This window comes from Petaurus breviceps, unplaced genomic scaffold (genome assembly GCF_028583685.1).
Source record: "Petaurus breviceps papuanus isolate PSGF00001 unplaced genomic scaffold, PetGlider_PUasm1.0 38, whole genome shotgun sequence".
NCBI classification, from domain to species: Eukaryota; Metazoa; Chordata; class Mammalia; order Diprotodontia; family Petauridae; genus Petaurus; species Petaurus breviceps.
Window position 1 is genome coordinate 61,351,903 of NW_027186304.1, and position 13,334 is coordinate 61,365,236.

Genomic DNA, 13,334 nt, shown 5'->3' on the forward strand with positions numbered 1-13,334 from the left:
TCTTTTTATCTATCCATTATTTTTACATTATTCTGACATAATCAACTCATTCCCATACCTTCTTTCTATGTAGAGTTCTTCTAACTGCCCTAACATTCTTAGAAGATATGGGTATCCTTTTCTTGTATAGAAAGGTAACCAGTATAACCTTATTGAATCCCTTATGATTTCTTTTTCATGTTTATTTTTATTTTTCTCTTGAGTCTTCTAACTGCAAATCAAATTTTCTATTCAAATCTGATCTTTTCCTCTATTTCATTAAATATCCATTTTATCTCTTTAATTATACTCAGTTTTGTTGGGTAGGTTGTTCTTGGTTATAATCCTAGATCTTTTGCCTTCAGGAATATCACATTCCAAACCCTCAGTTTCTTTAATGTGGTAGCTACTAAAACTTGCGTGATCCTGACTGTGAATTCACAATACGTGAATAGGCTATTTCTGGCTGCTTGAAGTATTTTCTCTTTGACATGGGAGCTCTGGAATTTGGCCATCATATTGCTGGGAGTTTTCATTTTGGGATTTTTTTCAAGTAGTGATTAATAGATTCTTTTAATTTCTATTTTGCCCTCTGGTTCCAGGGCATCAGGGCAGTTTTACTTGATAATTTCTTGATAAATGATGTCTAGGCTCTTTCTTTGATCATGGCTTTCAGGTAATCCAATGATTCCTAAATTATCTCTCTTTAATATATTTTCTGGGTCAATTGTTATTTTCCAATGAGATATTTCACATTTTCTTCTATTTTTTCATTCTTTTGACTTTGTTTCCTGATATTTTGTGGAGTCATTAGCTTCCATTTACTGAATTATAATTTTTAAGGATGTATTTTTCTTCAATAAGCATTTCTACCTCTTTTTTTCCATTCAGCTAATTCAACTTTTTTAAAGGAATTCTTCTCCTCAGTGGACTTTTGTGTCTCTTTTAATATTTGACCTCTCTGTTTTTTAGGATTTTTTTTCAATATTTTGTGCCTATTTCACCAAAATATTAACTCTTTTAATACTTTTCTTTTGCTTCCATTCTCCCCCTAATTTTTCTTTTATCCCTCTGATTCTGAAAATCATTTTTAGTTCTTACAGGAATTATTGACATATGTACAATTCAATATTACTCTTTGAGGCTTTGCTTGTAGATATTTTGACCTTATTGTCTTCATTTAAGTTTGTGTCTTGAATTTCCCTGTTGCCATAATAGATTTTTGCTCCCTGGGGATCAGAAACAGTACTGATACTCAGGTTCCCTTATCCCTCAGGGCTGGAAGTGATACTTCCCTCAGGACTTCTAATCTTTGAATGAGAGTACTTCTGTATGCCCATTAACTATCTATGACCCAGTCCTACATCCAGTGCTAGCACAAGAATCCCGAATAATTTTCTGATCAGTTGGCAGGTCCCTTTATGATCTCTGGCTTGAGAGCTCCTAATGTCTCCATTGCTTCTGTCACCATCGCCTTGTCCCATCACTACTATCTCATCCCTTTTGTCACAGATCCACCTTTCCAATATCCTATGATGTCTTCACATGGAAGAATGCCTCATTCTGACTCTTTGTTGGGGTGCCACTCTAGAATTTGACTTCCAGTGTTATTTTGAAGTTGTTTGAAAGCCCTAATCTAGCACTTTTGATCTTAGATTCAAACATTCAGTACCTCCTCTCCTCATGAAATAGGAGATACCTCTATTTTCAAGTCTAAAAGTGGAAACAATAAAGTGCTTACTATGTGCAGAGTGGTGTGAATGATGGAAATCAATGGCTTTGTTTTGAAAGAAATTTAAGAGGATGGAATAAAAGTCAAATATTTACCCCAAATTATACCATCCTTATAATCTTGGCTTTGGGAGGTGATTTTAGGCTTCTTTTGACTACAAGTTCAGTGCTTCATTTCCTGTACAAGTTTATGTAAGGTAGTTGAAAATTGGCATATTTCTCTTGGGGGCCAACAGAAATGTTATTCTGGATATATTAATACCCCATACTTATATGACAATAGCTTGAACCCTTCCAGTATTATAGACAGGATATGTCAAATCTCATCAGAGGAGCCAGGTATAAATGTGGTCATTTTCTTTCTATTTTTAGACAACCTATATGATTAATGGATATGCAACAGTCTAGAACCATGAAAGAATTTTTAAAAATTCTGTTACTTCAGTGATATAAAAACCTTACATATTTGGGATTAAAGTTTCTGCCATCTTGGGCTCTGATATATATAATTCCTTTTCAATATCTGAGAAACTCAGTGGCAATTCCACAACCAGTTTCTGACATATTTCTTCTAGATTTGTTGCTATTTCTATTAGGCCTCTGTTGTCTTCAGTCATCATAGTTTCTTTTTGTTTTACTCAAATATCTCCCATGGCCTCACTTCCTATAGTTTCTGGTAAAACTTATTTGGCTTTTTGTTCATTTTCATCAGTATGACTTCTTTTTAGTCTCCTCCTTTTTTTGAAGTATTCTCATATTTCCTAAAAATCTTTTCTATTAAATTATTTATTTTTTTGTTTTCAACAATTGTTTATATAAGTTTTACATTTTCCCTCTCTCCCTCCCCAAGATGGCTTGCAATATGATATGGGCATTACACACATTCCTATTAAAAACATTTTCTCATTAGTCATGTTGCATAGAAGAATTATAACAAATGGGAAAAACCATGAGAAAGAAAAATAAAACAAAACCAAAAAGAAAATAGTCTGCTTCATTGTGCATTTTGACTCCATATTTCTCTCTCTGGATGTGACTGCATTTTCCATCATGTGTTCTTTGGAATAATTTTAGTTTCTTGCATTGCTGAGAAGGGCTAATTCTATCAAAATCAGTCTTCCCACACTGTGGTTGTTACTGTGTACAATGTTCTCCTGATTCTGCTCCCCTCACTCAGCATCTTGAAATTCTTAAATATTTTTGTAAGCAAATATTTAGGGTGTGTCCCTACCACATTCCATGCCAGAGGTCTCTCATTCTCCTTAGACAGAAGTTCTTGAATATCCTGTACCTTTCTTCACAAGATGTCAGTATATCCACCTTGATCTTCTTATAGATCACAGTGGCCACTTCAAAAGGCCAATATAAGTTATACTTACAGTTCTCTCTTTTAGAACAGGACCCTCAAAGTAGAGTCTAATTAGAGGATAGTCTTTTTATGATGAACATGGCTTACAGGGAGAGAAGATGTCATTTAAAATGTTATTACACATCTCCATAGAAGCAAGAATGATTATGAGACATACATCTTGTTCCTCTGGTATTTTTAAACAATATTTTCTAAAGTCCTTGAGAAAAGTATTTTCTATTTATGAAAATAGCAAGAATTCCTTGGATATGAAAATAGTTAATAGGGCATTGAACTCAGAATCAGAAAGACCTGAGTTCAAATCCTGACTCAAAAGCTTATTAATAGTATCATCTTGGTCAAGTTACAACTTCAGTTCATCTCAGTTTCTTCATCTGTAAAATGGGAGTAGTAGTAGCACCCAAATCATAGGTTTCTTGTGAGTTTCAAGTGAGAAAATATATTTAAAATATTTTATAAGCCTTTTGAGTGCCATATAATCATCATCTTCATCATCATCACCTTCATCATCACCCAATTGCAAAGAAAAGTTTCCATGTTACCTCTAGAGGGATAGGATCTGGATTTGTATTTTCATTACTTTAGGGAATTCCTAGGGGGAAAATTATTAATGCATATTGACAACTTTACTGTACCTTGTAGTCCTAGAGAGTTGCATAGAAGTAAAAAGACATTGAGTATGTGTCAGAGGTGGTCCTTGAACACATGCCTTCCTTGCTTTTTTGGAAGGTCTTCTATCCACAATGCTTCACTGGCCATCTACTTTTAAAAACAAGACCAAATTACACAATAAATAGGATCACAGACATATAGAGTTGGGAGAGAACTTACTAATTATTTAGTCCATACTCTTATGTGTCATGAATCCATTTGGCAATCTGGTCTCGTCTATGGACCCCTTTTTAGAATAAGGTTTATTGCCTACATTCATAATTGAAAGGAATGTTAACGTCCAGTTAGAGGTTAATGAAAATAAAGATTTGATTTTTTCCATTCAAGTTCATGGACTCCTTGGAATCTATACTCAAGCCCCTTACACATTTGTCAACACAAGGTTAAGAATCTCTGATCTAATCTAACTTCATTTTATAGGTGGGGAAAGTGAGGACTAGAGAACTGATAAGCCTTCTCCAAAGTAATATAGTCAATAAGGGGCAGATTGATGGCTCCAACTCGATTCTTTTAGCTGTTGATCTATATAGTTGTCTATACCACACTAAATAGTTTATGGGTAATTGTTGTTTTATCTTGGAATGCTGTAATAATTACAAATAAGTGCAGAGCATTAGTCTGAAAAAATAGAGATCCTTACAAAGCAACAGACTTCAAAGCAATTGTGTCAAATCCAAAATATATTTGAAGTTTCAAAGAAGTCAGCCAGTATTTATAGCTGTCCTCACACCTCTAATGCTGCTGAACAGCAGGAAATATAATGGTGGCATCTCAGTTGACATCAGGAAAAATTTATATATCAGAATAGAATTTGAAAGAAATTACTGAAGAAGAAACTAAGGGAAGGCAAATTACTAGTCACCTTAAATCAACAAACAATGAATTAACAAATATTCAGATATATCTAGTATCTGTAACTTTTCAACTTTCTAGTTCCTACTAGAAGCTCCTTTAGGTTACAGAGTCCCAGAATCTCTCAAGAGGAACCTCAGAGTCTCCCTAGTCTAAACAGTATCTAAAAGAGAATCCCTTCTACATTATCAACCTTTGCTTGAAGACCACCTTAAAAAGGGAATGACAAATTCCTGAGGTACTATTTTCGTTCCTGTACAGTCTTTATAATTAAAAAATTGTTTTTTTCTTTTACTGAGCTAAAATTTATTTCCCTATAGATCCCTTAGATATTCCATTAAAGAAATACATCAATATGTCACTGATGACTATTTGTGTGTAATCATTCACTCAGCATCTAATTGAACTGTTATATGATCACTCTCTCTTCATCTTATCAACAAGGACTAAGAGGCAGTCAAATGCTTTCAGAAACCAAATACGACTTATCTCCCCAGAAAGAAGTCAATGGAAAGAAAACTGTGCATAATTCTAACACTGTAGATTATTTCTGAGATTATCGGTTGCTCATCTTGTCCTCATCAGGATATAGTAAATATAATTAGTAAAGCTAGGTCACATTTCCATAGAAGATTATGATTTATAAAATTCTTCATCATAACCCTTTATATTAGATAAGAGTGTTATCATCTTTATTTTATCTTGTATGGTATAAAAGACCTAGTGTTGAGTCTTGGCTTTGTTATTTTCTAACTGTGTCGTCTTGGGCAAATCACTCAAACTGTCTGAGTCTACCTTTTCCCTTTTTTAAAATGTGGCTAATTAGAATTAGACTATGCACTTAACAGTGTTGTTGTGAGGAAATTGCTTTGCAAACTGTAAGTTGCTCTAAGAATGTGAGTGACCTTCCCAAGGTCACAAAACTACCAAGTATCAGAACTGGAGCTGACACATAGTTATTATGAGTCCAAGACCATTCCTTTCCCCACTATTCTACTCAGCCTCTTAATTAGTGATTTGTTCACCCTTAATTATTCAGAAGGATCTTTTTCACCACAACTTTTTGAAGAACTGAAATTTCAAGTCAGTGTGATCCCCAGACCTTTAGTAACCTTAAGGTCTCTTAGGCCTCTTTGCGCCACAGCACAAAAGACAAATGAGTGTGAATTAAATGGATGTCAGTAAGTAGTACTAATTTCTCTTGTAACCATGGGAGCATGAGAAATCTCAAAAGAAATCCTAATACTGGGAAATTACAAGTGAAAAAACCTCAGGTAAGTCAGGAATAACTAAAAAGCAATATCTAAAATTTAGCCTTCCTCTATCACTGACAGGAATTCTCCAAACACAGCTATGGCTGAGAAGAGAAATCACACCATTTATACGCATGATGACATCATTTTCCCAATAATATCTATTCCTTTTTTTAAACAGCTTCAAGCAGAATCTGTCAAAAGTTTATGGGCTTTTTTTTCCTGTGTAAAAGCTTTGAAATAATCATTAGCAACCTAATATCATGGTTTCCATATTTACCAACTCTGACTCAGTAAAGTCAAGATGTTGACAATGTAGAGCTCTAAAGTGCAGCCGTTTGAGGGCTAATTTAATAAGGAGCATCAATCTCAAGCACCAACTCTGATGTGTTTGGGAAGTCTTTTTTCAGTTCAACAATATGTATTTCCAACTTTCATAAAACTGTACAGAAGTATTGGTGTCATTCACTTAATTCAATGTCACTTATGTTAATACAGATAATTGTCATTTGATATATCTAAATGAGGTTTCTAAATAAGTACTTCAGGAATTGAGATTTAAAGAGAGTCCTGCTTCCACCACTAAGAAACAGAAAGAGAGAAAGAGAGGAAGGGGAGAGAGATAGAGAGACACACAAGAGAGAGAGAGAAAGACAGAAAGAGAGAGAGGGGAGGAAGGGAGAGACAGAAAGTTCTTTTGTCTTATATCTATCTAATATTAGTCCATTACATTTTATTCTAGTTAGACTAAGACTCTTAGACTTTCCCAGGCCTACCATCTAATATCCATTTTATCAGACTTTAATCAATTCTAAGTTATTAATTAGTATTTATCAACTCCTACTGTGTGTGAGGTACCATGCTAAGTACTGAGTATAAAAAGAAAACAAAAAAAAAACCCAACCACAATTACACAATCCCTGTTTTCAAGAAGATCACAGTTTAATGAGGGAGACAACCTACAAATGGAGATATATAAACAAGATACATGATGAATCAAATATGATCATAGATGGAAGGCACTAGCATAAAGTGTGTTGGGAAAGGTTTCTTGTAGAAGGTGATGTTTTTGGTGGGACTAGAAGGAAGCCAGTGAAGCCAGGAAGTGGAGATGAGAAGGGAGAGAATTCCTGGCATGGGGGAGGGGGAGGGCAGGTGAAAATGCATGGAGTCTGGAGATGGATAGTCTTCTGGGAGGAAGAGCAAAGAGGCCAGTCTTACTGTATCACAGAGTATGTAGGGGAGGGAGGGAAATGTAAAGTGTAAGAAGAATGGAAAGGTAGGAAGCAGTGAGATTATGGTACTAAAAGCCATATAGAGGATTCTTTTTATTCTATAACAGGATCTCTCTTTTGAGCAGCCTACTGAAGTACTTCCCTTCAGGCTATAGTAGGGGGGATAACAATTATCTATAAAGGATAATTTCTCTGTGCTGTCTTATAACTCAAAATATTTAACTTTCAGGATTTCTATCAAACCTTGAGACAGGAATGTCCTTTGATATGAGGAGTTGGTTGTTAGGAAATAATTCTTAAGCTTAGGTTTTGTATTACAGAAAAAAGTGAGCCTATTTTATAGCTAGCATGGTATAGTGGATAGAATGCTCAAATTAGAGTTAGGAAGATCAGAATTCAAATTTCCCTTCTGTCACTTATTTATTGCGTGATGATGAGCAAAGTCACTTAACCATCTTAGCATCAATTTCTCACTTGTAAAGTAGTGTAATGGGAATGGGAATTTGAAGATCTTCCATGCCCATTAATAAGCCCAGAGGAATTTGAAGACATTCCCTGATCTGAAAGTTAACTCTTTCCCCTAATAGACTGAATGTAATCACATGGAGCCTGTGGTGGGAGCAGTTTTCTGAAGCATCGAGTAGAGTCCACAGGAAGCTGGGAGTCACAGCCAGAGAGATGGTGAGAGAGAGAGGACACTCAGGCAAGGAGATAGGCTTGTGAGTAAATGTTGATCATGTGTTGGTTTATGGGAAGGCTGAAGGATGCTATGGCTCTCTGTGTTGTTATAGCTTATTAGTTTCTTTGCTACTAAGATGGAATCAGCTTACTGATTTTGGGATTTGGTTTTCTGGTGTTTGAATAAATGCTTTGCTTCTGTCTTCTATATGGAGAGTTTGCTATATTTTGTGATCGACCACCATGCAGGAATATTTATAGTCACAGTTGGTATATTTATTGTGATCGTGGAGGCTGTAAATATTGCATTGACACTACAAATAGGAATAATAATTCCTGTGCTTTCAGGAAAAATTTACTTAATACTCAAATGGATCGGTATTTTTATCGATTTGGGAGTTCCTTGCAATAATGCAGATTGAAATATATTCATTCCTGTCCAACATGTGTGACTCTTGTCCCCTTATGGAAGGTTTGGAGTCATCTAGAACGTGACTTCTTAAACTTTTTCTACTCATTACCCCTTTTAGCCCAAGAAATTTTTTATGTGACCCCAGGTTTATAGGTATATAAAGTAGGTATACAAATCAAACATCTACTGATAGTACATAATGAAGAAATTTATTTTAAAAGAATTCTTTGATATATATATATATATATATAATTTTACCATTTATTAAAAACAAAAGCAAATTTGCATACTGAGATGAATGTGCATATTTATTTTTACATAAAGAGTTAAATCTTGGTGAAATATTTATTACTATAGGACATAGAGCATCAACTTTTTTCAGAGTTGGTCAATATTTTGATTTTATAATCGTCAATGCTGAGAATGCCATTTCATATAAATATGTAGTACAAAATGGAAGAAGTATGTTTAGGGTCACTTCACAAATTGTTGGAGATCCTATCCTAATCCCAAGTCAAAATTCATTTAATGATTTTGTATATACATTAAAAACACTGCACACAGTAGTCTCAGATCTGACCAGAAGTGTTTGTGGAAGCATTCATTGGCATTGCATGGTGTGACGGCATGCTCAGTGCAAAGTGCCCATATTGTGGGTTCAAAACCAAGATGGCAGTGAAGTTGTGTTATGCAACATGAGCAAGCATTGCCAGAAACCTCTTGGATTTATTATGTGTTTGATTTTGAATTAACTTTTGGTGATACATTCAGAAACCTTTTACTGTTGCAAAATCTTTGCAAGCCCCGCACTCAGTAATAAGACCCCATATGGGTGTATGACCCACAGTTTAAGAAGCACTGATCTAGTCCTTGCAAGAAAGTCTCAAATACTTTTATTGATGATTGGTTCAGGTTTTAGTCTGGAGTACACTTGATATTATAATATACTCTACCAATTGATTCTGTGGTTTCTCATTGGTAAAGGATAACCTTATATTACTCAAATCTTCTTTCCTTTACATTTGAGAGTCTCTTTACTGGCTCCTTCTAAAATTTGTTGTTAAATTTAGCCATTCTGTGTCCTTAGAGTTTGAAACTCAGTTGTTATTTTATTCCCTGGGAGTGATCTGGGAATTCCCTTCATTGGTGTTTTATTTTATGTATTTAGAAGTTCTGGGCAGTTTTCTTGTATTATTATTGCATTATAGAGTTCAGCTTTAATGATTTATATTGTTCTTCTAAGAGACCTATGGTACTGAAGTTATCTGTCCATCTTATCTTAAAAGCAGCAATTGCTTTGGTTTATATAGAGTCCATTTTTTTCCCCAAAAAAATGCTGTCTCTTGGTTATCTTTTGCCAGATTTTCCTTCAACATTTTTTGTGTTCTAGATCTCCTCATCTTTTACTACCAAGAAACTCTCCCTCATGGATCCATTTTCCCCCTAACTTTTTAAATAATTCTAACTTCTGACCTAATTTTTTTTTCAAATGTGTTCCTTTTCTCTTTTGAATCAATCAGAGTTTTCTCATTTTTGTTCCATCCTCACTTTACAATTCAAAGAATTTGCTATTTCAGCAGTTTGTTGGTTCACTTTTTTTTTGCTTTCTAGTATTTGCTAATAGAACTTTATATTCTTTTTGGGAGTTGCTATTCATGCTTCCTTATAGCTTTAATACCCTATCAGTAGAGTTTTTGCTTATACTCTGGGACTTTGTTGAGTATTTTCACTTGAAATAATTCATATTTGTCTTTAAGTTCTACTATTCTCACTCTCTGACTCCTCCACATTTGCTAATGGTTACATCCCCAAAACTGGTCTGTCAAGTTATTTCAACACCTTCTCTGAAGGATACCCTAGCATACCCAGGCTGGCTGCTAGCACAGGTTCTTTGATCTGCTTTACTCTGAACTTCAGAAAACACAAACAGAAATTAAGTAGACAAAAATACAGACAGAGAAAATACCACAATTCCACAGGCCAACAGACAGAGCTTCTAGCTGTCTGACCATTTTATTTGTGTGTGTGTATTTGGTTTGTTAGTTTTCAGACAGAGAAGCACCACCATCTGAGTTTTCATACCTAGGGGGCCTCAAAGGCTACCCAGAGTCTCATTTGTACAAATCACACTCTTCCCATAAGTGAGCCCCAAAGCAAAAGGTCACCTTAGAGTATATATAGCCTTCTTCAGGGTCAGAGGATATCACAACCTTCATGACCCACTGTCTAATTACAAAATAACAAAAGGTGTGGGGCCTTCTGAAAAAACAAGCCTCCCATGCAATCAAGCCCCTCCTGTTGGGTTCCACTTCAGGCCCATTAAGGGACAGAGAAGATCTTCAAATTCCCTAGGCCTATTAAGGGGCACGGAAGATCTTCAAATTTCCTTGCCGTTACAATATCGTGCACCAGCATGTGTCCTTGCCCTACTTAGCCTCTGGAGGGATAAGGCTATTCCCAACCTAGATTCAATCCCTTTTCCTTCAGACTTGGTGCAGTGATGTCCTCTATCTCAGTACTTCCCTTGGTCCTTCTCCTTTCCCTATTGTGCTTGACTGAATTGCCTTCTGTTCATTTTCTGTGGACTTCCAGGAAGGTGGATAAAATGCTCTGAGCAGAGAGTTGCTTGAGAGTCTTGAGACTCAACTAACCCAAGGCTCAGTTCTACTCAATAGTCAGAATGATTCCAGTCTTTCTTCGATTCTTCCTCAGCTGAGCAGGGATTAGAATAGGGCATTCTGGAAGACTTTGCTGCTGAGGAGATCTTAATGAAGATAAGCCCCATGCAAATATTTTAATATTCTCTTGTGTCCCATGTACTTGCCATAGGCTATAGAGTCTATTAGGGGATGGGGGGGTTGCTAAATAATCACTTCAGATATTGGAGTTCTTTGGTCTTGATTTCTAAAGACCTTACCTTGTTTGAGGTTCTCTATTGTTTTCCCTATATATTCAGCTGTAATTGAAGTACATTTGCCACATGTAATAGAACCTCACCTATGATCTATTAATGCTCAAATTTGGAAGTGGATAAAGAATAATCACCAATACAGACTATCAACATCTGCTAAGGAAATGCAGTCAAAATAACTGAGAATCCAGAAAGCACATTTTATCCATCACTTTCCAAGCAGCAGATCTTCGCAGCCATGGAGAAAAACAATTTAAAATATAAACCCATTGCTAAGATCTTATGGATTAATAAAACAGAAAAAAAGCATTACAGGACTAAACAGGTTTTAAGGAAGTTTATTGAAAGACCCAATTAAACTATTTCATTGTGGGAGCATTTAAGGATAAAACAGAAAGAGGACCCCAAGTAGATAAAGTAATTTATATATATATACACATATATATATATATATATGTATGTATGTATATACATATACATACATACATACATATTTCTTTGACAAAATCTTTTGTCCATTATTTACAGTGAAACTATCACCTTTGGATGATAATATCAGTCTGCATGGGGAAATAGAAATGGCACTTAAGAAAACAAAAAATGAGAAAAGTAATTGGAATAGACCAAATATACACAAAGGGGACCTTTGTGTATTCCAACGGGAAAAAAACAGATGCATTTTAGGGATTGATTCTTAATACATTTAAAGAAGGAGAAGATTCCAGAATATGGAAAATCAGACTTTAATATTACTGATATTGACCCTTGTTCCTTTTTTCTTATCTCTTTAAAATCTTTGACAATAATATACATGACTACTGAGGTAATCCTTTTCAAGGAATAAGAAATGAATAGGCATGTTTTTATAAACAACAATTTTCAGCAGACTATACTTTTACTGTGACAGAATTGACTGAAATGTTCAGAGAATATAAGCTCCTACTGTTATTATGTTTTTTTGCCATAATAAAGAAATCATTTGATTCAATAAAGCAAAACTTCTCCTAAATAATAATTCTCTAGTAAGGTGTCTCCAATGTATTTGTTAAAATAATTCAAGTTTTCCTTGAAAAATGTAACAACAGACAACTTTTATTTAGCGAACCTCTGATTATTAATATTAAGATGTGTAGAAGAACAAGTAGTTTACTCACCTGAGATATTTGCCACTGTCTTGAAGAAAATCCAGCACAAATTCCAAATGAATGAAGCATTCTTTATGGAAAATGAGGTCCTCCAAAACTGTTTTCATATGACTCTATTTTGATTGAATCAAGTGTCGGAATGTTATAGAACCTCCTAAATGAGATACATCAGCACTCCAAAGACTTCAGCCTAACTAACCATATAGGAATAACCAAGCAAAAGAAGAATACCAGTTTTCTGGACTATGGCATATAGCTGGATGGACAGCACAAAGAGCTGGTCTATCAGTGCATATATTTGGTACAGTGTCTGCAGGTGTACTATGAGAACAGTGATATACCTACTTGTGAAGACAGAAGAATAAGAACCAGGCCCAAAGAGAAACAGAAGAATGAGATTTGAATGGATTATATATGGGAAGTTTCACAGTGTTTCTATGACCTCAAGTTTCTCTCTGAAGCAAAGACTCATTCTTTTAATATCAATATTCTGCCACTGATTCAATATAGCTATGCATTATGGAATAAAATAGTTTTAAAAGAATTCAATTTGGAAGTCACTCAAAGGGCAGTGGAGAGACACAGAGTAGGCATGAGTAGCCTGTAGCTTTTGAACATCAAAAAAAACTATACAGGAAAAAATGGTGTTAGGAAAAACTTGACAATTGCTGTTGTTCAGTCGTTTCAGTAAAGCCTGACTCTTCATGACCTCATTTGGGATTTTCTTGGCAAAAATACTAAAGTGGTTTTTCAATTCTTTCTCCAGCTCATTTGACAGATGAGGAAACTGAGGCAAACAGGGTTAAGTAACTTGCCCAGGGTCACACAGCTAGTAAATATCTGAGGCTAGATTTGAACTCAGGAAAATGAGTCTTCCTCACTCCAAGCCCAGAACTCTATCCACTGCACGACCCAGATGCTCATAACAGTTAAAACTTTCCCAAAACAGAGTGATCTGCCCACTAACATAGAAGACTCCCTATATGTGAAGAACTATAATCAGAGGGTAGGTCACCACCGGTCAGAATGTAGAAGATCCAATTATTATTCAGGCACAGGTAACTTTGAGTGATCTCTAAGCTTGCTTCTTACTCTGA